Source organism: Parasteatoda tepidariorum, chromosome 11 (genome assembly GCF_982258835.1).
Source record: "Parasteatoda tepidariorum strain Cologne lab strain chromosome 11, Ptep-v5.0, whole genome shotgun sequence".
NCBI classification, from domain to species: domain Eukaryota; kingdom Metazoa; phylum Arthropoda; class Arachnida; order Araneae; family Theridiidae; genus Parasteatoda; species Parasteatoda tepidariorum.
Window position 1 is genome coordinate 30,047,406 of NC_141765.1, and position 21,870 is coordinate 30,069,275.

General features: G+C 26.7%; 1 protein-coding gene across 2 annotated transcripts in view; it reads left to right on the forward strand.

Annotated features, from left to right (window-relative positions):
• Nucleotides 1-21,870, forward strand: part of LOC107457482 (toll-like receptor 6) — a 152,999-nt gene that overhangs the window by 126,549 nt on the left and 4,580 nt on the right. The gene's annotated exons all lie outside the window — the stretch shown is intronic.

Below are 21,870 nucleotides of genomic sequence, written 5' to 3' on the forward strand. Positions count from 1 at the left end.
AGATATGGCAAAACACGCGAAAAGTAAAATTTACACTATGGGGTTCGAACCAACGACCTCCTTCCTGACCAAACTATTAGGACCTTATTTCACAGACTGCAACTACATTTATATTTTTGGGGTCATAAATCATGATGTATGTTTTTGTGTCTGATTTCGTAACTTAAAATATCGTTAAATTATATTAAACATACTTGATTAGAATATAAAACTCTTATTAAATTATTGTTAAATATAAATCCATATTCACTGCTTACATCCATTCCTATTGACTAAAAGCTACATTTTTCATAGATTTTGCAAATAAAGATTGTGTTTACAAGTAGATTAAAACCCTAAATTGCAAATACTTTTCGTATTATAACCATCCATTATAAAATAATAAAAATGTAGCAATATGACTCGTAGTTTTTTCTAGAAATTATTAAATCGGAAATGGGAAAAATTTGCTATGTTTTGAATCGAAAGAGCGCAAATTTTTCTGAATAACTTATGAATTCAACCACTCTAAAACTAATCCAACAAGTTCAATGTACTAAATAAGAATATTAAAAAAATTATATTTGTTTATTGTCTGCTACAAGACATTTGCGGAAAAAAAAACCAAAATATCTAAATTTGTAAAAATTATTGTCGCATATTTAAAAGTGAGCTCTGAAGCCTTTCCATTGTTGTTTTGAAGGATATAAATAATTGTTCTGTAGCCTAAACGGATGGAAAAAAATGTGGATTGGACGAATAAAAAAAGTCTGAATTAGGAAGGTTTATAACAAAATGGCTAGAACACATTTTACAAATAAATATTATATTTTTAAGGATTTATAAATATTAAGATCCTAAACTACAAATACTGTTTGTATTATAACCATCTATTATATCCATATCAATTCGTATAATAACCATCCATTATAAAAGAATAAAAATATAGCATTATGATTCAGTAGTTTTTCTGGAAATTACTAAATCTGAAATGGAAAAAGTAAGCTAAGTTTTAAATTGCAAGTAAGAAAATGTTTCTGAATAACTTATAAACTCAACCACTTTAATACCGCTCCAACATACACAATGTATGAAACAAAAATATTAATAAAACTCAGTACTTGTTTATTGTCTGCTTTTTGGAAATAGCATAATAAAATATTTCAATTCGTAAAAATTATTGTCGCATATTTATAAGTGAGATGAAACTTTGATGAAATTTTCCGTTGTTTTCAAAGATATAAATAATTTTTTTGTATCTTAAACGGATAAAAAAATGTGGATTGGGAAAATTAAAAAAATCTGAATTATGAAAGTTTATATCAAAATGGCTAAAACATAAATTCTACATATGCCAAAAAGTGAACCTATTTGTGCGGGGGGGGGAGTGTTTCTTTCTTCTTTTTCAAGAACGGTCATTTTTAGTTTTTGTCATGATATAAATTTAAAGGTCTTTCATGCTTTTCATGATAATTTGTTTGTATAATTCCTATTCTCATCAAAATGCATGTCTATTTGTTGCCTTTTCTTTTAACAAGGATGTAAACAATATTAATGCAAACGATTCCCGCTGTGTCGGAATATTGCATAGTACTAAATACTATTCCTAAAAATTAGATTTGCTGCGATATAGTCATTGATTTCCAATAGTCATTGATTTTTTAAAAATTATCACATGATTAAAAAAACAGTTTTAATCGTTTATGTTGCAGATAACGTTTCTATGGTGCGTCAGAAGACCCCAAACTCATGTTTGGACCTCAAACATGAGGTTCTGGCCCCTGTGGTCATGACCGTTATTTTTTCTAACCATTGCACTAATAGAACGAGGTATTTAAGTTTAAAAGACATTTTAATCTATTTCCAAAATAACAGAGATAACCTTAGGTAAATTCTGTGTACTTTTGCCAATAAAATATAATTTTTTTTTGAAAAAATCAGAATTTAAAATTAAATAAGTTCATCCAAATTCAGCGTAGCTAGTCTACTCTGAGAAAGAAATAATGGTCAAAATTACCCCGTGTTTCTGGTTCTCTGTGAAGACCAAACAGTTCGGTAATTTTTACCGAAGCGATTTGGTAATAATTTCGGTGAAATTAATAATAAAACATAATTTTATAATATGCGATAAAATTTGGTAAAAGTGGTTAAATTTGGTAGTTTCACCAGGATATCTTAGAGCATGGTATAAAATCTATATTTATTCGGTTAAAGTTACTTTTCAGTTTTGTATTTTTACTAAATATGGGGTAATAAGAGTAGTAATTTTGAAAACCAGAATTTGCGGTAAATAGTTACCATAAGAACATAAAAATTACCAAATGAAGGGTTTAAACGGTTTATTAGCCAGAATTACTGCTTTTATTTGCTAGAAATGTCATTATCACATAGTATGGTAATATTACTAGAATTATTTTCTCCTTGTAAGAAATGTTTAGTTCTCTAATCATCATTAAAGGTTTAATGAATCATTATTTTCCAAAATTGTGCGGCATTATTCAGAACATCACATTTATTACTTTCTAAATCTATCATGTATCTAAGGCTATGCTTCTAGAAATACTATTTCCAATAAGAATATTTAAAAAAAAAAACTCATATATTTCTCTACTAGAGCAGTAAATATTAAACCTTAAGTATGCTACGTTATTTTCGGGTATTATATGCGTAAAAACTTTGTATTCAAACATAAAAAACATAATGAAATAGTGTCTTCTTACAATACAACTGGGAATAAATACATTATGTTTATTTTTTTGCTGACGTCTTCTTCTTTTTTCCCTTTGTATCGTTTCTTCCTCTAAAACATCAAAATGGTTTTTCTCAAAAGCCATTTAAATGATAGTTTTCACTGTTGCTCTCAACATTTTTGTCTGAATAGACACACATCTGTGGATAAACTTATTCTGTTCCTTCTGTTGAAAAGAGTTTTCCATTATACACTTTCTTTCTTTTCGTTTGTCAAGGGTTGGTTCGAAATCGATGCACGTTCCTCATACTCCACCTGTTAAGTTTAAATAATCGTTTTATTTTTCGCATTCTAATAAAAGAATTTTACTTTAAAGTTTTTACCGCTTGAAAGAATCTGAATGGATCAGTTCATCACAATTGGAATTTTTTTCTGTGATTGTATAAAAAAAGCGACGGAAGATCATTTTTTATTTACAGCAATAATTAAAATAAACTTTCACTTTTAAAATAATCATTTAACAATAGTTTTTAAGCATCCATTTTAATAATTGTTTATTATGATAATTTATCATTAATTATGCGAAAAACAATTAAATAATCGTTTTTTTTTTTACAATTCTAATAGAACTACACTTCTACGTAAATAATTATTGAGAGAGTTTGAACGGAAATTTTCATCACAATTGGAATATTTTTCTGTAATCATCTAAAAAAAGCGGTGGAAGATGTTTTTTTAATTTACAGCAATAATTAAAATTAACTTTTATTTTTAAAATAATCATTTAACAATAGTTTTTAAACATCCATTTTAATAATTGTTTATTATGATAATTTATCATTAATTATGGGAAAAACAATTTAATAATCGTTTTAAAAACCGATTAAATAATCGTTTTCTTAAATTCTAATAAAAAATTACACTTCTACGTAAATAATTATTGTGAGAATTTGAATGGATCAGTTCATCACAATTGGAATAATTTTCTGTAATTATACGAAAAAAAAGCGGGGGAAGATGGTTTTTTATTTACAACAATAATTAAATAAACTTTTAATTTTAAATCTTTTAACAGTAGTTTTAAAAGCAACATCCATTTTAATAATCGTTTATTATGATTGTTTATTATTAATTATGGAAAAACTATTAAATAATCGTTTTAGAAACAGATTAAAAATCGCTTTGTATGCATTCTAATAAAAAATTAGTTCATCATAATTAGAATTTTTTTCATTGACAGTCTAAAAAAAGCAATGGAAAATGATTTTTTTTTATTTGCACTCTAAGAAAAATAAAATATGGTCAAAATTAGCAGATTTTGGTAAAATTTACCTTGCTTCTGGCTCTATTGGAACGCTAAATAGGTCGGTAGTTTTTACCGAAACGGTTTGGTTATGATTTTTGAATAATTAACTATAAAATATAGTTTTATAACATGTGATCCAATTTGGTAAATGTGGAAAAATTTGGTAATTTTATCACTATAATTTAGAGTATGGCCTCAAAACATTTGTTCGGTGAAATTTACCTTTCAGTTTGTATTTGTTTATTAAATGTGAATAAAAACTATAGTTTTGGAAGCCAGAATTTATGGTCAACCTTTACCATATGACTGGAAAAATTGCCAAATGAATGTTTTAAATACCTTATATTTTTCTTTGTTATTAACCAGAATTACCATTTTTTTTAACAAGAAATGTTATACAAATAGTTAATTTTAAAAGAATTTTTTTTCTCCGTGCAGCAATATCTAAAATTACCTATTCGCATTTTTCGCATTTCTTAATTATTAACTGTATGTAAGGGGAGGACAAAATCATGAGATACTCTATTTCAGTTTTCAGAAATATTACTTCTCAAAACAGTTCATTACAATTTTTTTCTATGGATAGACGCAACAAATTTTTTCCTATGACTGCATAAAAAAAGCGATCGACGATGATTTTTTATTTACAGCAATAACTAAAATTTTCTCCCACGTTTCTCGTTTGTTTATCGTAAAATGTAGTCAAGGGATGGGAAAATAATGCGAGTACTCTGCTATTGGAGTTTAATTATAACAATAACAGCAATTTGTGACTTACGCAACCGTTTTTTTTCATTTTAAAGTAAAGAAAAGCCATAATTTTACTGTTTTCTTAAAGATTATGTAAAAAATCAGTTTCAAATATGTAAAAGTTTTACTGAAATTGTGTCTTGATATGTTGTATTTATTTAGCAACAGGAGCTTAGAGTTTAAAATTAGAAGATGAATCCCACTATGTGATATATTTGGTTCTAGAAATATTACACGAAAAATGCATTGTTAGTAACATATTTTGTTTTAAAATAATTGTTTTTATGAAATGTGCAAAATTTGTTAGCTGATTTTAACACATCTTTTCTAAATTAAATATAATTTTTTATATTACATGCTTAAATAAATTCAGCTATTTGCGCTTATTAAATGTTTTCTACTTAGTGCAAGAGAGAGCATTTTATACCAAAACGAAAGGTTAAAATTTATATTGTAAAATTTTTAATGTACAATTTATTTTCATGTATATATATATATATATATATATATATATATATTAATTTTTTTTTAATTTTCATTAAAAATTCTATTTTATCACTATTACTTACGAAATGTATTTATCATCATATTGTCCATTATGAAATCTGAAATAATTACATTTCAGTTAAAATGTTCCCTTCGATCTAGTTTAGCATTCAGTAGAGATAAGGGGGAAAGGGGCAACGGTTCCAGGCACCCGGCAAAAGGGGGAGACGAAGGTAAAATTACATTTCAAAAACTATTATATTTTATCTTTATATAAACTTGTAATATTTTCTTTATTTTCTTCAAATAACAAAGCTGTAAAAAAAATAATTAAATAAATACTTAAGCAAATACTTCAAATTAAATGTAAGAAATGTAAAGTGGTCATCTTATGATTCATTGAAAATTTTAAAACAATTGTTAAGCAATGAATGAATTGAGATTGATTTATACGAGAATGATATATTGCAGAAAAAATTTTCATGACAAATCATGCTTCACTAACACTGGTAAGTTAAAATCTTAAATAGAGAAAAAAAGGAGTGCAGGTAAACCATGAAGTTTCGAATATTGAAAATATGTTTTTTCAATATATCAGAATGCAAAGAAAATAAGTCAGATTACTCAATGGGCACGCAATCTCGCCATAATTATTTTTGCATTTTTCGCAAACTTTTCTTCAGCATATATAACCTCATAATTTACTCTGGGAATGCTTCTGAATTCAAGTTTCTTTGAACTTTAAGTCTTAAATTATTAATTTTTGTGAAAAAAAATTTGCTTTTTAAACTTACACCAGCGTTATAACGCCCCCTTAACTCTCGTGCAAGCTTTGTTGAATCAAAATACCAGTTTTTCCATCTTACATCTTTTAGATATCAAGGACATTTCTGTACAATATTTCTCAGGGGTTCAACGCTTAGTGGGTGCAACCGTCCCCTTTAATTTCCAGTAGTAATGGATAGGTAGTGATTTACGAAATAAAAAAAAACTTTTCTTACAGAAATAAATGTTGTCTTACATACATATCAGGATGCTCGCCGCTCCTAAGCTATTAATTTTCCACTAAAATTATTAATTTAAAAATATTCCTTCTCCATTGCAATCAAGCATTTTATAAATATTTCACTCATGAAAATTTTTTTATGATGATATTCAAATAAATTAAGGGTATTAAAAAGCCGAAGAGGAGGATCAGAAAGTGAAATACTTTTTCTCATACCATAGATTATTTTCCGCTTGAGTTTACACTGAAAAATGAATTAAGATTGGGATTAAATTTTTTATAAATTTAGTTCCTTCCAACGTGTGTGGGATTTTTTAAACACATTTTTATTTGCTCTTTCCTATGATTATACCACTCTTTTCAGGAACATCTACTTAAGGAGGCTAGCCCAAGTCATTTAAACATCTTTGCACCCTACAACTTGTCAAATATAAATCTCTTTAAACCCACTTTTAAAAACCAATTTAATTATATAAAAAAAAAATCTTTTAGTAGAGAAGAAATATTCAAACATCAAAATCACTCAAGTGTAGAAAACGAAAATAGCTGATAATTCATACTTGATTTTATGTAATTTTATACTTAAAATAAAATTAAATTAGGTAGATATGCTTTCTACGCAATGCGTATTAAAGATCTGACATTAAGATTGGAAACTCTTGAAATAGGAAAAAAAATGCGCTTTTGAGTTTTGGATGTGAGAAAAATATTTCTCAAATAACTGGTTATAAAATTATTTGCATTTAAAAACATATTTCGTTCTCACGGTGTTATTACGACGAAAATTAATAATCATGGGAGGGTAACGTAGGGAAGGTTTTTTAGACGTGGACTCTGGCCAACCGGAATTAGTTTCTTTTCATCATACGAGTCTAGATTTAAAAGAAAATATCTGTAGCGCCATCTATCGATCATGGCTTAAATTTTTAAACTCTTTTGACAATTTTATTATTTGAATAATTTTTTGATTAACTAAATAATTTAATATTTGTATCTATTTTCGCAACTGTACTATTTTTAAGTTTTAATTATTTTCTTATTCTAAATATAATTATAATAAAGTAAATAAAAACATGACTGAAATAAACACTATTATGAAAGCACGTTTTGTTATAAATAGATGGGAACAATATTTTTAAAAATATTTACTAACTTAAACAATTTAAATTACATAAGTAAAATCTTAGGCTGTATACCCGAGTTTAAGCAAAACTTTATTAGCATTACACCTCTTTATCTACTGCCTAAATAAACTCAAAGCACATTATTGTTTTATTATAAATTTAGGAATAAAAAATTTAAATTAAAAGGAAACGTTAAACTCTTAATAATTAATTTTAAGGTTTAAAATTACTTGTTAATTATTTAATTATCTTCATACTTTCTATATATATATATATATATATATATATATATATATATATATATATATATATATATATATATATAATATATATATATATATATATATATATATATATATATATATATATATATATATATATATATATATATATATATATATATATATATATATATATATATATATATATATATGTGTGTGTGTGCTAAACTCGATGAGTAAAATGTTTCATAGATTTTTTTTTTAAATTATGAATTATATATCTTATTAAGGAATGTTTTGATTCTCCTGAATAATTGCGAATTCGTAAAATTATTCTTACTACCACTTTTTTGGCATATCTTAAGTGTTCCTTTTATGTACCACATAATTGGCTAAAAGTTAAGAATAATATATATTGATTCCTAAACTCTTACACATTAAATATTCTTTTAATCTATCAAATAGCCACGCATATTCTCTGAAATATTTAAAAATAAGAATAGTTATAGTATTAGCAAGCCTCTATTTTACGCTGCTTTTTACGTCCTTAATATTTCCCGAAGCATATCTGTATATTGTAAGATCTGGATAGATGAATTGGTATTTATCCCCAAAATATTAATATGACATTTAAGAATAGCAGCAATATCGATCACGCAATTTATAATGATAAAACGGAAATGTCATTTTTGACATTAATATTTTGTCATTATGAACGGAAATTCGAAAGAGGCAATCAATTATACATTATTAAATCTACAAGAATAATGTAGGACCACGTGTACTTTTATTCAAAAAGGCATAGTGACATCCAATTTTAAGTTGAAGGAAAAATTCAAAATCAATAAAACATTCCTTCGAAAGTTTAAAAACGCATTCTTTCAGAAATAAAAAAAAAATATTTTTATTTGTTTTTATAACCTATGTCTTATAAAGGCACACTTGAAAAGAAACATCATATTTTCTAAAATACCACCGACTAATTTTTACAAAAATTTAATCGGTAATTTTATTTAGATTACATTGTAAAAAATTCCGGATCAAATTACAGTATAAAATATCGATACTTTATATATAAATATGATGCATTTAAATGCATCATTCGTAAAATCCATTTTACCATAAAATATGTTTTCACTGTAAAATATTATAAAGTAATTTTTACAGTAATATCTATTTAAGATTATCTATTTAAAGTGATCTATTTAGAGTGATTCAATGATCTCGCGATAATTTTCACAATAAAAATACAGCATATCACATTTTTTTTCGTAACATACTCCAGAAACAATGTATTTTACAGTTTAAAGTACTGACACCCTGAGTGCTAGTACTTTTACTACAATATAATTTGTTAACTGTGTATATTATCTGTTAACTTTTATTCAGAATACGTATTTTTACTTCACTGCATAGGGCACAGTGTTAACCATTATTTTAATTTAAACTCCATTACTATAAAATAATCAGGCAAAAACAAATAATCGAGTGTTTTAGTTTGCACCATATAAAGTTATTTTAATCAAATTTTATTTAAATTAAAAATGGAGTTTTTATTCGCAAAATAAAAAGGAAAATATTTCAAAAATAATTAACCTTAATTTTTAATTTTTCATGAAAGTTAAGAGGATGTGTACACTAAAATGAGGAAGAAGTATCAGGATCCGAAAAAATATACAAAATAATACTGACATTCACAAAGAACTTAATTTTAATGAATTTTAGCGTATAATGTACAGGGTAACGCTGCTTGTAACATAAACCTTACAGAAATACATAACCCTACTCAGAATATTATTCTAATTATTTTTTCGATTGCATGTATTCTATTTTCACACTATTCTCTTAGTATTAATTAAAATATGAAAGTATTTTGAGAATCGCACTTGTAGCTTTCAATGTTTTCCTGTAGATATGTATTTCAAGTACGAATGCAATAAAGCTTATTTACCTAATATGGCTATTAACTGAATTTGTATACGTGGGACGACTTTCTCTGTCGAAAATGAAAGAAATAAAGAATTTTAAGGAATTAATTTTAATTTTTTTTGTAGCAAAATGTCCAAGAAATGTGACCGTGAAATTTAATATATAATAAATAATAAGTGTAATGAAATTCTAATAAAGTTATCCCCAAAAAAATTGGAAATTGAGCAATATTTATTCAAAAAAATAAACCTTAACAATGATTATTTATATGAAAATTAAATATATATTTTATAATAAGAATCTTTAAATATAAAAATGAAAAAGGGTTTTTAATAAATTTTATTAATTATGTAGTCATTTGCATGCTTAAATTATAGAGTTAAACCATATATTTTTTTGGAAGGGTTACAAAAAAAGTCCTGCATTTCCCCCGTCAAGGTCAACTGAAAGTACTTTACATATCTTTGACACATATAATTGAAGAGCAAAAAAAAAATAGCTGTTAATATTAGTCAATTTTGCTCTAAATTATCAATTAATAAAATATTTAAATCAAATCCATCAAATAAAAATTAATCCAATATTTTTTTCGGTTAACTTTCATTAAATTTTAATGCGCGTATTATTTATTTAAGATCAAAATAAAATTCATTATCATATTCCTTGAAAACGTTTTAAAAGTAATTCTTGAAAAATTGAATTGAAAGTTCAAATTTTTTACCGCGAAAATCGCTTTTCGTCGCACCGTATTTTGTAACACTCCATATAATATGAGCCATTTCATAAAATCTATTCCGTTGTAATTATTTCTGTAATTATGTTTGTATTCTAATTGTAAATTATTTTTATTATATTCATGTATGGTGCAACTCTTTGAAAATTTTGTATTTTAATCTTAAGATTTTTTTTTAATTTTAAACATTCGCAAAAATTATTATTTCATGACCATACAGGAAGGAAATAGTTTTGATGCTGTTTTGTTTATATATGTATATATATATATATATATATATATATATATATATATATATCATCGCAAAAACTCATTTTTCACACTGCAATCCAATAATGTGAACGCTTCATTAAAAAAAGTTATTACCTTAGACGTCACAACAATATAGATAAGGAGTTGTTGTTTCTAATAACTTCTCATTTACCTGGACATGCCAAACTCGCCAGTCATTAGTACTTTTGAGAATTAAGTTAGAAACGAGTGCCTTTCGTTTGACGAGAGCACTGCAAGGGTGAAAGTTCCTAACTTCCTCAATTTAGACATAGATCTGAAGGGGAGGGAAATTTTCTCCAGATCCCTGTACTTATGGTACTGCTCCGCGACTGACCACAGGTCTTTCGATTCCCCAAATTTTATGATCACGTATTTTATGATCTAGTCCAGTGATCCTCAACCACTGTGCCGCGGCACTTTTGTGCGCCGCCAAATTCTCAAAATGTGCTTCAAATATTAGAAATGATACAATAAAAATTATAAGACATTTTTTTATTATGAGCATAGTTTAAATTAAAGAAAAGTATATATATATATATATATATATATATATATATATATATATATATATATATATATATATATATATATATATATATATATATATATATATATTATATATATATATATATATATATATATATATATATATATATATATATATATATATATATATATATATATATATATATATATATATATATATATATATATATATATATATATATATATATACTTTTGATAATAAAAATAATAGCCACACTACTTTTACACCTCCAGAATTGTTTGAAAATGTATAAAACATCAGAAAATAATCGTGAACATCGAAAATTCTGATGCCCTTATTATGTTAAATTCGATTAATGATTTCTGAGATTCGCCCATGTAATATATATACTTTTTATAATTTTTCCCTGCTTTAACCGCGTGAACATCTTTGTTGGCGATTGTATTGTCTCTGACAATCCTAAAATAAGATGGAAGTGTTTAAATTGTATATGACACACAATTTTAAAAAATGTTGTAAGAGCTAATCATTAAAGTGAGCTGTGCAATTAATAAACAAATTAACAAAGGATAACTAAAAAAAACGAATATATATAAATAAACAAATTAACAGAGGATAACTAACAAAAATTAAGCTATCAATTAATAATTAGCAAAAAAACTAGTTAACAAGAAATCACAAAAAAATAACAGTTAATAATTACAGAAAGAAAGCTAACAATTAATAACTAGCAAAAAAATAAATAACTGTTACTAACTAATAAAAAATGGGTCGAAAGAAATAATTAATCCCTTAATAAACGTGCTTTTGCAGTACATGTTATTTTATTTCACATTCGAAATTATTATCACAAACTATTTAACACAGTGTAAAATGGGTAATTAAACAACTTTTAATCTAATTTTTTTCATTGTGTGACGTCAAATTTCGAAATCGTTAAAAGTGTGCCGCAATAAAAAAAAGGTTGAGAATCACTGCTCTAGTCACTTACGACGTACCTATATGAGGAGAGAAAATTAAGATAAATCGTGCTATTATTCCAAAAAATGTCTTTTTTTTAAATACACGATATTTGCAGCAACAAAATACTTTAAGTAAATAAATAAATAAAATGGAAAGAAAGAAAATAAATAACAAACAAACTAGGTTTTACGCAAGAGACCATAAATCAAAAATAATTTGTTTTATGGTATTATAACGAGTAAGTGGTGTAAATTTTAATATAGAAAGTCCCAGACCTACATTGACTTATACTCTAGTTTGTTTAACTACCTATGTTTGAATATGAATTTTGACTTATTGTTGATTTCTCAAATGGCAATAATTTTATTGAAATGACATCGTTTCCTCCTTTAAATTCGAGTATTTTTTCCATTTAATTAATTCCATTTCTTTCAAAAAACAATGCTTACGTCTTTGCCAAAACATTTGGCCAGTTTTCAAGCTTCTGGTTTTCTGACCGTGCTTAACATAAGCGCTTTAGTGGTATTTTTTATTTCATAAGGTCTATTTGTTATTGTATACTACATTTCTGATAATAAATAAAAAGATAAATTAAGTAAGATATAATTTTCTCATAAAATTTACCTTTTCTACAACAAATTAGCTTTCTGATATTTTTGTTCAAAAATTTTTCGTTATTAAAAAAAAAAACTGCTGAAAAAAACACTTTTAAAATTGACACTCTCTTAAGGTTTTTATTAAACATAAAAGGATTATTTTTACTAAATGCATTTGAAATATACTTCGGAAATGTTATTTGCAATTTTTTTAATTATATAAAAAAAAGCAGATGGTTTTAGAGAACGTTTTTGTACCTTAACCGTGCAAAACATTGATTTCCTTTAAAACTTTAATCGGCATGAAAAATAGTAAGCATAATTTTCTTTGCAAAAAAAAATATGAAACAAATAGTTTATGTCTAACATATTTAGTCATGTCTAACATATCTTAACATATAGTTCATTTATAGTTTGTATAGTATGAAACATATAGTATATGTATATAATTTATGTCTCTGTTCTATCTGACTTGTTACGTTATGCCACCTATATGGTGCCTGCAATAAAGTTATTATTAGGAAAGCTAGATCCATTAGGCACAAGGGTTTTCTTTAGACACAAGAAAAAAAACGGAATGGTGAAGTATTTCTTTACTTTTGACGAAACTCGTTTCCTCGAAGAAGCGTTTGCTCGGAGCATATACCAGGAAATGGTTTCATCAAAAACGAAGAAAGCTTCGTGATATTTGAGAATCCATTTTTACAGTGTATTTCAATTTTAAATGAATAAATTTGTTTTTTTTTTAATTAAATTTCAGATAGATTTTTGTAGCATAATTAAAGGAAAGCTAAAATTTTTCTTTAAAAATCTTTGTGTTTCATAAGATTATTAAATGTGCATTACATAAGTATTCTTTTAAGCCCGCAATCTTTTAATTACCTCGAACATGAAAACATTTTTATTCCAATTACTACAACCAAACAAAAACTACGCATTTCATAGTTAACGTAAATAACAGTCACATCTCTTAACTTTTAGGTAAAAGTATTAATTCTCTATTTTACTAACGCACATCAAGAACTCTTATACGTAATTACTAATATAAATATGTATGCCGATATTTTATATAAATTAATTGTGGTAAATAGTGGTTCTTAAAGTACTTTAACATTATGCCATGTTTTACTTAAATCTGTTTATTAGAATAGACTCAAGATAGCTTTTAACATAGAAATTCCGCATGAACATTTCTGAAACAGTCATTAAACCTTTCAACTTTACTAAGGAGTTGTATTCATTATTTGTCATTTAAATCTCTAGTGGCCATTACATCCTTTGAGAGACAATTATCGTTCCACTGCGAGAAAACATTCTATGTAGTACTCAGTTAATTTTCAGTGAATCTTACTATGTATGTCAATAATTTTATTCTGCTACATTGTTATGTAAATAACATTTTTTGCCATTTCATAATAATATATGTGTAAGAATCTCTAAACAAAACAACAAAAGATACTAAAAACAAAAAAGATAGTAAGAAAATTTGGAAAGAAATTATTAATTAATTCAAATATAAAATATATACAACATCCGAAAGAGAACATTTTCTCTGATATAACTATGGGGGTTGGAAAAGACATATCTTTTCATGATTAGCTCGTTATTTTTATTTTTAATTAACCATTTTTTTATTTTTTTGAGATCTCTCTTATATATATATATATATATATATATATATATATATATATATATACATATATATATATATATATATATATATATATATATATATATATATATATATATATTTATATATAACTAGTATCTAACGCGCAATCAATTAAAATCTTTCCCACATAGAGAAAGTAATAATTTTGATCTAATTATCTGAGTAAATGTGATGATGTGTGTTTAGTAGCTTGAGAAATTGATTAGTCCCACGTTACTCGTACTAAGACCTATTAATATTTAAATATATTGTCCAGAAAGATATGCAAACCCTCTTTCCAAGGCAAGCTGTCTCTTCTTTATCTATCCACCAGCATGTAATGTTCTCATTTTTGGGCCTAAATTCTATTATTTCTCCTTGTTCCTACATTTATTTTCAATAAGCACTGGCCACACTACTAATTTATAACGCTAATATAAAAGTGTCGTTAGTATAGTAACGTTAATATAAAAGTTATATAAAAAAGTATCGTAACTCGTCAGCAACTAACACCATATACATTTTGGAGGAAGTGCTGGATTTCGTTATAACAACGTAGGAAACAGCAAGAGCTGTAGACCATGTTGTTATTGGCTGGACCGTAAACTACCAACAGGAACTTGAATACGCAAAATAAGAACATTTAAATATAGCATCAATAAAGTTTAATCTGAAATCATTAATTTTAACTAACTAATGCGCTAACTAATCATCATACTAATCACTAACTGCACTGGACTAATATAGCATCAATAAAGTTCAATCTGAAATCATTAATTTTAACTAACTAATGCTCTAACTAATCAGCATACTAATCACTAACTGCACTGGACTAATCACTAATTGCACTAACTGATCAGTGGTCATCCTCTCTTACCATTAAGATTCAGTCCCAGTACGTAAAAATCCCATCTTCAGTAGCAAAAGTATATTGTGTATTTTGCACAAATTCATAAAACTTACAATATGCAACTGTATATTGTAATTTTTACGAATTTGTGCAAAAATTATAATAACATAAATTCTAACATTACTTCTAAATTACTTTTCACACTTTAGTTCCTAGAACAATTTAGTTCCCAGAACAGTAAACAAGCAAGTTACAGCTAAAGTATTTGGTGAAAGAAAAAAAAATTGGATTCGAAAAGAGTGAACTTACTAAGTAATAATTAAATTGTCCACTATAACTATTTATATTAAAAAATTTCAATACGCAACAAGGCACTTAATTTATTTGCTAGCTTATTTTTTTAAGCAAATATGAACTCTTAAATAAATAAAATAAAAATAAAAAAAAACACTTAAACCGTAAAACTTCCAATAATTAGTGAAAACTTTTCACACAAAACTTTTTATTTCCATAAAATAATTTTTTTTTATTATGGTGCACTTGAAACTTCATCATAACAGTAATTAGCAAAACAGCTTTTATAAAGGGTTTTGATAGGAACTGGCAAATAATAACACCTCTTAGTATAACCTAATATCATTTTTGTGCTACTTTTATTTATTCAATTTTTCGTCATAAAATAAATTTACATTCTTATAATAAGCAAAGTAATTCCTCATTTTAATTTTATACGTCCAGTTTTTAAAATAAATAACAAATACTTGTGAATATTAACGAAGATGTATTATATATTTTTAAAAAAGTCATTTAATTATAAGCAGCTATCTTACAACGAACCTCATTTTGCTTTTGCCTTTGAATTGAAGCTGTATAAGAGGAAGAATTTCTAATTTTGTGACTTTGAAAGAATTTTTTTGTTAAGAGGGGTTGTAATTTCAATAATAGTATGGCGAGATACATCAGCCCCTTTCTCTTTTTTCCCTGTTCTTTAGGGAACTTTTTTGTGACTGTGTAGGGGAAAATACCTCATCAATAGGAAGCTTCCTGTTACGCCCATTCTGGTTCACTCTAAAATCCCCGCAACTTGTTTTCCCCTTTTTGTAGTAAATTAAATGCGCGCGTCATACCATACCAAAAATGCCATTAAGAGATTTAAGATTTTATTATTTTGGTAAGATAAATTAGAAACATGTTAGACTGTGCTTGGAGCTGAAACTGCTCATTCATTTTTTATGAATAATAACCTAATTTATGTTACAACATTTCATCTCCATTTTTTAATAAAGAATTAAAAAAAAAGAAGTCATTCTATCTATTTGTATTATTTCATAAAATTAATTTTAGACTAGAACTTTGTTGCTCTATTACATTTTAAATAAGTGCCCTCGTGTTTTACTGATTATGATGGATGCATGTTTATAGTGCCTATCTTTCGAACTTAATTATTTGTGCTTTACATGTATAATTTTTCTTTCATATTACAAACATCATACAGAAAACCTTACAAGGAGAAAATTTTTTTGACAAAATCACTATACTTGTATGATGAAAACATTTCCAGTGAAAGAAACCCCAATTCTAAAAACTAAACCAAAATATATGGTATTTAAACCATTCATCTAGTAATTTTACCGTTCACTGTTGCTACGAAAAAGCGGAAATTCTGATTTTCAAAATTATAGTTTTTATTATGATATATTGTGTAACAAATACAAATCTCAAAAGTAAATGTAAGGAAATAATTGGCTTTTATGCCATGCTGTAAAGTATTACGATGAAATAACCAAAATGATCTCCAGAACTATGAATCATTTTACCATAAATTTGGTAATTTTGAGCTTTTGCTTCTTACCAAATAGAAGGGTAATAATCTGTTCGCACTTCTGCAGTTTATTTAAAATGGTAGTTTATTTAAATCTTTGACAGTAGTGAGATGACTCTTAATTATTTCCTATTCTATTATAATTTACCAATTATAACAAGGATTAAAGGGACAAGAATGATGGCTTTAAATACTTAATTAAACTGTTTTAAAGATACTACACTCAGATATATCATACTATGGTGAGTGCTTTATCCATTTTTTATGAGGCAGTGGGACTTATTTATTTATTTGCGTACATATATGGGTTTCTTTGTAAATACAAAGATTGTTTTAAAATGCCATTGGCACTATTTTTTATCCGAGCTATTAATCTTCAATTTAATTAGATTTTTCATTTATAATAAAGAAATAATACTTTATTAAGCATTAATTAGATTTCATAACTTCGGATCATCCAAACTTTCAGATTACTTCAGATACCTTCTTTTACTATTCCTTTCATTATATTCTTTTCATATTCTTTTCTATATTTTTCCTTTTTAATCCTTTCACTTCTTCTTTTACTAATCTTTTCATCATCAACAATGCTTGCAAAAATTTAAACATGTGTTTACTTAGAGATTCCAACCTGAATACATAAAGAACGAAGTTAAAAGCAGGAATAAAAATGAAAATTAAGAGACCGACAAATGCTCCGGCACTATAAACAAGCATCGTCACGGAAACTCAACTCCATTTTGTGCTTCGTGTTGACAGTAGTCAAGGACTTATGGTACCCAAATTTACAGCATAGGATTTCTACGTTAGGTTTCAGTTTAAGCCAATTTAGATCCAAAACTTCTTTTATATTTTAACATCATGTCCGAATTAACAAGATCTCTATACGAATGATAGACTGGAATAAAAAAGAAATTTAAATATAGATCAATTTGAAAGTCAATGCCATTAAATAAGATTGAAAGTGCACCGATGATAGGTTATTTATCTATGGTTACATCTAATTCAGCTATTTGTATATTTCGTTGCGTTTTATAAATTTTAAATTGGTTTTCTCGAGCATTATAATTTGTCTACATGTAAAATTTTCAATTCTGGTTCACGTGAATCTTCTGCAACCACTAATAACCTAAAACAATTTTAAAAAATTAAGTTAAGTCTTAAAAATTATTTCTGTTTTGCATGAACAATGCATTTATCAATGCAATAATTATTTATTATTTAATTCACAGTAACCTAGAAATTATTGTAAATTTATATTAAATATTACAATAAATATAATATTTTTTATTTTAAAATTTTTTATGTTTTCTAAAGAGATGTTATTGGTTACTATCTATGCAAGCTCATTATGTATACATCAGAAATTGTTCGTGGCTATTCAATCCCACTGTACATAAATGTTTGAAGAATTTATTCTCAAGTGGCAAACTAAGTTAAAAGCATGACATCTTTACATCATACAAAAATATTTTCTTAGTATAATGAAGAAAGTTGCTTAAAAATATTTAGATTAAAAAAATTGGAATTTTTTAAAATAAAAACATTTAAATATTTTAATTTTTTTAAGTAGTTAATAAATTTTTTTCTCGCTCTTTTGCGATGTGAACTGACTGACTCTATCAATAACCATATTGCAACTGAATTTATCAATAACCGTACCGCTAATAAAACTTCATTTTTAAGGGACATTTTCCAAAAAGTAACAAAACATACAAGATCAATACTTCGTTTCTAGAAACAAGTAATAACCTTTCGATTCATATAATAATCTTTACAAAAAGTTTGACTCGGATATATTTTAAAATTTTTCTTTATTATAATATTTGTTTCACAGTGCACGAAGACTCTGAAGATAAAAAAAACATAATTACATTCACAAAAATATTTGAGAAAAATTTTATGCAAATAAGTATATACGAAGTAAACATACCATGTATCCATGTAAAAGTATCTAACGATTATGTATACCAAAATCCAGGTTTATTTGAGCAGTAATTTTATTCTGTTCTTTTTGTGTTGAAATTTGCTGTTTTGAAAAAAAGTCATAGAAATAAATGGTGGCAATGTTAACGAGTGTTACAAAACATATTTATGATATTAATAAAAATACATCTAATAAAGCCAAAATAAAATAAAAAATTAATAAAAATAAATGAAAAAGAATAATACTAAAATAATGGTAAAATAACAGTCAGTAGTGTGTTCAACTAATTAACCGTAAAGTTTAAGGTAAAGAACACTTTTTACCTTTACGGATTTGAAAACGTTTACAACTGGTATGGTTATAAAACCATGAATGCGAAACTGTACGGTTTTTCAACCATTTAGAATTATCATGTTTTTCAAATCCCAAAAAGGAAAATTAACTGGACATAGGAGCTAGATTTTTCTTAAAGTAATGGGCATTGGAGAGTGCAGGACATTGGAAACTCTTCAAGCGTTGAAGGGAATGTAGGAAATATTGTGTTGTCAACGCTGGGGCTCGAACCCTAGTTCAGTCGATCATAATACTGAAGGTAGTTCATAAGCGGTTTTTCTCACAGTTAACAGTTTGATTTCTATTTTATTTATGGTTATTTGACTGTTTTGTTGGAATGTGGTAAAATAACATTTAAATAAATTGTTATTTAACCATTTTTCTGAGAAATTTATAACAGTGTCTAATATTCCCGATATACAAAAAAACAAAAAAAAAAAACCAATTAATTGGATTTTCAGGCTAGAGACTCAAAGAATCGAATTAAGGGTCAAAAAATATAAAAACTGTTTATTTTTGCTTACTTTTTTTAAAAAAATAGTAAAAATGCGAAAAAAATTTAAGAATTTTTTATTTCTACAATAAAATTAAGAACTTTCAAGCTATGTGATATTACTTTTCATGGTAGGAAATACTAGACGAAATTTCAATTACTCGTTCTAACAAAGATACCATGACTTCACCCTTCTCACTAAAATTAAGATATATGTCAAGTTTTATTGAATCATTCATTTTAAAAAAGTTAGTTGTTAGGGAACTTTTTTATTTATTTATTTTTTGTTTCGTCGGAACTACTTTGCTTTCCGTAACATTTTTCAGTTCTTTAGAAAACATTTCAGTATCTAAGTGAAAAAGTGAACACCATGACACATGCAAAATTTAGAATGAATGGTTTTAAGAAATAAAAAAAAAAGTCTACGAAAAGAAACAAAGAAAAATGTCACCCAGTTTCATTCGACGCGTAAAAAAATCTCAGTTTTAAAAATCAACAGAACTTCAAATACTTAGAAACTGTTTTGTTTCCTAATCCAAGTTGTCTGGTTTCCGGTTCCTTCTCTGTTCAAAATTTTTTTTCTTCTTTTTTTTTTGCCCTTTTTCTTTCCGCGAAGAAACGAGCGATGGAATGATTGATATTGGCCGGATCGGAGTGAAGTGTCAGACACCTCATGCATGTATTCATGCGCAGCATTTTCCGTGTTTTTAGTTGCTTCTTCTGACAAATGGCTCCGTTGTAAAATAGTGTGAGAGCTAAAGCGAAAAAAAATCTATTCCAACTGTGTTAGGAGTCTGAAAAGATGCGATCAATATTTTATTTTATTATTTTTTTATCCCCCCTCGGTACTTCTGCTGAAGAATGTTTCATGTTACATTTCGACATTCATTTTTTTCTCATTTTAGTAACTACACTCTAGGTTTTGAGTTTTTTCACAAAATGTTACAAATTTCCTTCTCTTCATTAAGTCAACAAAGTGTTACTAAGTTTGATACTAAAAGAGTTTCTTCAATTTTTTTTCTTTTTAGTTTCTCTTATCTGATTGTTCACAAATTAGATAATGTTACAGTTACAACTTTTTCTTTTGGCATTATTTTCTAATTTTTACAGCAGATTTTAATGTAGCATTGATTTAGCTAAAAGTGGGCTTAGTTTAAAAATACATCTGTAGAACTATTTTCAAATAACGCTAAGCAGTTATCTATGCATTTATGCATATTAGAAGAAATCCAAGTACTTTGTGCGAGCTAATGGGATACGGTTACTATAAATATAAGTTCTTGAAAACTAGCCAGTTTCTTAAGATATTCTAGTTGTGAGTTGAATTAATATAGGCTGTCAAGCTGAATTCTTACTATTGTTATTCAGAAAATTTCTTGAGGTCATTTATATTTTTAGGTCTTAATTTTTCCCAGAAGATGTCTAATAAGCTGCTTTTGACATTATTATATACGTCCTGATCCTTTATTCGTATGTTCAATTGTTTTCTGATATTTACAAGATTACGAAGTTCAATATTAGTAGCTGTGCATTTTTTGCATGGATCAACTGTTCAACGCCCGAGTCATTTTGTTAACAATCTGATAATTGCGTCATTTGAGCATATTGCTTTTGTACTTTGGAAACATTCCTGAGATACTTGATAATGCAAAAACTTGTATTGCTTCAGAAATTATAAAGGTTGAAAAAGTCGAATGTTTTGAACTCTGAAAAATAGGCTCTCATTTGTTAAACTCCATTAGATGTGAATGAGGAAAGCAAAAGAGATTTTAAACAGTGAACTAAAAGTTTCTTTCAAAAAATAAAAAATAAGTAAAGGTGAAAAACAAAAGAAATAGAATATATATAGTTTTTGAATTGTTTTTGTGCTTCATTACATTTTACGAAATAATTACGTATATCTTTCCTTTCTTAGATTTTTTTCAGTTTATTGGACGGTCAGTGTGCGGGTGGGTGACCACTTGGATCAGTTTGCGTAGGGACCGAGGGTGTGCGGTATTGGTCCTCGTTAAACTGTGCTACCGTAAAGTGCTCGACTTCGCGCGCAGGTCGTCGGGCTACCGAAGCGGGGGTGCCATCCCCTCCGCAGAGGATCAAAATTGTGATGGCATGTCTTCGGATCATCCTCCGGGATGTTTCCCAGACCGTCGCCAATAGCCCATTGTGCAGCTCCAGTGCGGCGTAAATCAACAACAACAACAGTTTATTGGAGTATTCAATTCTTGGATCTT